Raw genomic sequence first — 4826 nt, 5'->3', positions numbered from 1 at the left:
AAAACAAGCCTGTATGTGTGGAAGCTGATTTCATTTTTAAATGTTTAAACAGCAGTTGGTAGTGAGGTTTACAGATAGTGTCAAATCTTGTTTTTGGCAAATACGTCCCTTTTTAGTGCTGTCACTGTCATGACCTTGACAAATGTGCTACCTTGACCCAATGTGTTGATCTTTCATACTCAAGTGCCATTTCCTTGTAGCTCATTTCCTTTCTGTCTGCTGACCACTTCCTGTAGGAACAAAGGTTGGGGGGCAGTACGGAGGAGGAGAAAAGGGTAAGAGAGGAAGAACATCTACAACGGTGTTAGGAAAGCGAACGTGGAATTTATAAAACTCCATTCTCAGGATCACTCAGTTCAGCTACGTGGAGAAGATGGAATCACCCTCTCTGGAACCAGGTTGCTTGTCTACTTGAGTCATATTGATTCAAGCGGGAGAACAGACTTTGAAGGCAGCTAGGATGTATGTGTGTCTATACAATGTCTGAGCCCAAACCATCCCTTTGTTTTTATTTACTAGCTCATTCTATGTTGGAAGTTCTTTTTTTGTTTTGTTTTGTTTTGTTTTTTGTTGTTGTTTTGTTTTATTTTATTTTGTTTTGTTTTTTGACAGAGTTTCGCTGTTTTTGCCCAGGCTAGAGTGCAATGGCACAACCTTGGTTCACTACAACCTCCACCTCCCGGGTTCAAGCAATTCTCCTGCCTCAGCCTCCCAAGTAGCTGGGATGACAGGCGCCCACCACCACGCCCAGCTAATTTTGTATTTTTAGTAGAGATGGGGTTTCACCATGTTGGCCAGGCTGGTCTCAAACTCCTGACCTCAGGTGATCCGCCTGCCTCGGCCTCCCAAAGTGCTGGGATTACAGGCATGAGCCACTGTGCCTGGCCTATCTTAGAAGTCTTAATGACTGGTTACCACTGTCAAAATAAAGGCAAAAACAAGCAACCTGCAAAAGGCAACTCCTCTCCCAGCACCATAGCATTTTTGTTCAATGCTACTTGTAAAATATCTTTTACTTCACTCCAAATCAATGCAGTTTTAAGGAACTGGATTTGAACATTTGTGGAAAGAACAAGTGATGCTGAGCAGAGATAGGAAAGATTTTTACATTTGCCAAAAGCATGAGGTCCTGCCTGTCTCCAGGGTCATGGGCTCTGAAAAGCATTCCAAGGTACTTCGTGGTGCCTTGGCATTATGGAAAATTTTATTTAGAAGTTTATGTACAAATAGATGTTGACCTAGTACCTGTCCCTGTCTCCAAGATAGATTACTGTCAAACAACCTCTCTAGATTCGCTGGACTCTTTGACATTGCATCATGTTGGACATTAGGAAATACTTGCACAGAGAGCTGTTAAACCATTTCCAATGCACATGAAAATGTTGTCACTCCTCTGGGTTTCACTGATTGTATCAGCCAAAAAGTTAAGGCAGGAGGGAATTTAGAATTCCTTTTGCTTGTTTGATCCATTTGTTTACACTTTATGTTGATACATTGATTTAAAATGTAGTGTCTGTGATTTATAGCTCTTAGGTAGGATGAAGGAAAATGTTTAATTTATACAAAGAACAGTATTGTTTGCATTAAATTATTCCATTTTGTAAAAATTCTGTAGCTGGACTACATGAAAGATCTTAAGTTATGGCATTATTATCATTGTTATTTTATTTTATAATATTATTCTCATTTTCTGTTGATCAGAAGGTGTGATTTATGATGTAGCACAATGATTGTGTTTATTGCTAACCAGGAATTATTATGGATTTTATGATTTTAATGAAGGAATGAAAATGGAACTGCCATTTGGGAGCTCCCTGGTATTGATCTTAGCTGTGTTCCCTAATTTTCTGTGTACAACAATCATCTGAGGATGCATGTTCTGCCCTGAAGCCCAATGGATACATGTGATTTTGACCTGATCATGAAAGCTCCTAGGTGGGCCAGTAACCCCCAGGATGTCAAATAGTGGATGGACATATAGTTCAAAAGCTGTAAACTTTCTAAAGTTTCTTAGGAAATAAAATCATGGGACTATATTAGAAATAAAAAGAGAATGATTTAATGTCCTGAGAGGAACAGACCTAGAGGGTTTCCGCACAGGGCTCATGGATTCATTTCAAGAACTGACAACATAGTTTGCAATCTCCTTCCTGCCAGACCCCTTTATTCTCCCATCTTTATTCTCCTAGTGGGGAGTAGCAGGGAGACTCAAAAAAGAAATGGTATACAGTAGTCCCCTCTTACTCATGGCTTCACTTTTCATGGTTTCAGTTATGCTCAACCACAGTCCAAAAATATTTGATGGAAAATTCCAGAAATAAACAATTCGTAAGTTTTAATTGCACGGCATTCTGAGGAGCATGATGAGATCTTGCCCCTTGCTGCCCTGGATGTGATCCTCCCTCTGTCCAGCATATTCATGCTGCTCATCCATTAGTCACTTAGTAGCAGTCTTGGTGATCAGAGCGACTGTCTCAGTTATCAGATGACTGTATCGCAGTGCTTGTGTTCAAGTACCCTTACTTGATTAATAATAGCCCTAAAGGGCAAGAGTGCTGTGCCTAATTTACAAATTAAATTTTATCATAGATATGTAAGTATAGAAAAAAAACAAAACATAGTATATATAGGGTTTGGTACTACCAGAGTTTTTAGGCATCCACTGGGGGTTTTGGAATGTATCCCCCAGAGATAAGGGAGGACTACTGTATATACATGTAGGGCATGACATAAAATGCCTAACTGTGATGTCATCCTAGAACAAGACTAAAGAACTTTAAGAAGGAGGACTGGTCACTTAGAGAACCAAGCACTGGAAAAATATCTTGAAAGGCCATATTTTCCATCCTCTGACTTCACATCTCACTGTACTGCAAATCTCTCTGGTTCATTATTCCTTGGAACTGAGATGCTACAACTCTATGTCTTCTTTCTATCCAACATGAAACACTGGCACTTTTGTCCAATTCTTGCCCACCTTCAGTGGCAACAGAGAAACATGAGGGTCAGCTTCTATCTTACATCTTTCAGTGATGGTCTTCCTAGAAAACCTACCCCTGATACCTCATAATTTTGATCAGTTTTTTTTTTAATTCTCATCTTGATTATCTGTTACACTATTGTCATCATACACCTTATCTGGATTAACTGTTATGAGTATGTTAGGGTAGTACATAGTGGCTGAATCTCAGTCATTCATTGTATAGTTGAGAGTTTGAATAAAGTCCATATTGAATACATTTTTTTGAGTAGAATTGACTAGGTTTCAGAGAAGAATAATGTCCTCAGTGGAGGTTAAAAAGGGAAATACCTTTTCTAGCCCAGCCTGGTCCTTTGCTGCCTGCCTTGTGATAACCACGAAAATCTTGAATTGATGTATGTTTCTTTGAGAACGACTCCACAGTCATCTGAAGAGTGTTGAATCAAGAGCTCAGGGAAGTTATGAGCTAATTCTTCAGTCCCAACAAGTGTGTTACAACAGTGCTTCCAGGAACCTCACAAGACTGTGATTTCAAGCTGCTTCATTGATGGAAAGTTTCACCACCTTGGGATGAATGTCCATGTTCAGTTAGCATCTGTTTTTGACTGACTGCAAGATGATGAGTTTTAATTTGGGTTACAGATGAGCATTTTGTTCTGATTTCCATCTATTTCTAGGTCATATGCTCTGGATAACAGTTCCTTTTAAAATTGCTTTGCAGAGGGACTGAGAAACCTGCATCTACTTTGAAATCATAATGGACCTTACCATCACTTAAGTTTAGACCTGTTTGCAAGATGGTGGGGAGCTCCTGCTTAGAAAGATGAAGATGCCAGCTCTATTGTAAATTAGCATCTTCTTGACGTTGAGATACTATGTTTTAAAATGTTGGCATCAACAAATCTATCCTCCTAGAATTAAAGACATTTTGAGTAGGATTTAGTAGGTACTGGACATCTCCTGTAGAGCTTCATCATGCTAAATTATTCCCTCTCCTTTTCTAAGTAATATATGTGCTTGGGTTTGGGGTTTGCCTGGCGCCAACCCAGACATTTTTTTTGGAGGGGGGGCGGGCAGGATCTCACTCTGTCACCAGGTTGGAGTACAGTGGCATGATTATGGCTCACTGCAGCTTCACCCTCCTGGGCTCAAGTGATCCTCCCACCTCAGCCTCCTGAGTAGCTGGGACCACAGATGTGTGCCACCATGCACAACAATGTTTTTTTTTTTTTTAGAAATGGGGGTCTCCCTGTGTTGCCCAGGCTGGTCTCGAACTCTGGATTCTAGCGATCCTCCTTCTTTGGCCTCCCAAAGTACTGGGATTACAAGTGTGAGCTGCCACATCCAGCCTCCGGACTATTTTAAATGCCCTCTCCCACTGGGGAACATTGGCATCCTTTAAGAATAAATGCATCCTTTTTGATCAGATGACTTACTCTTTTTTTCTTCAATGTCCTATGTCTCAACTTTTTTTTTTCCTTTTCTTAAAACAGTCCCACTTGAACTTCTTGGAACTGAATTCTCCAGAATGTAACATTTATAATCCATAGAATTCCTGCCCTGCTTTGCAGTAGAGTGTGCTATGTTTTGTTTTCCCACTGAGCCAGAAGTCAAAATATTATACTACCACTTACCACCATCTACCCCCTCCAAGACCAAGACCAACATTATGTATTGAGCACTGTATCTTCCCTACTGAGCCGAGACACAGCCTCAGAACCTCTCAACATAGCACTTGGAGCAACAATTGCCACTTGACTGAAATTGCTGTTTGAGCTTGAGTTAGCCCCAATGGGAGAACAACAGGCTCGCGCTAGTGTTCTTTTTTTTTTTTTTTTTTTTTTTT

This window comes from Theropithecus gelada, chromosome 2, assembly GCF_003255815.1.
Source record: "Theropithecus gelada isolate Dixy chromosome 2, Tgel_1.0, whole genome shotgun sequence".
In the NCBI taxonomy this organism is placed as follows: domain Eukaryota; kingdom Metazoa; phylum Chordata; class Mammalia; order Primates; family Cercopithecidae; genus Theropithecus; species Theropithecus gelada.
The sequence above is the reverse complement of the archived record's forward strand: the minus strand, read 5'-3'. Positions refer to the sequence as shown.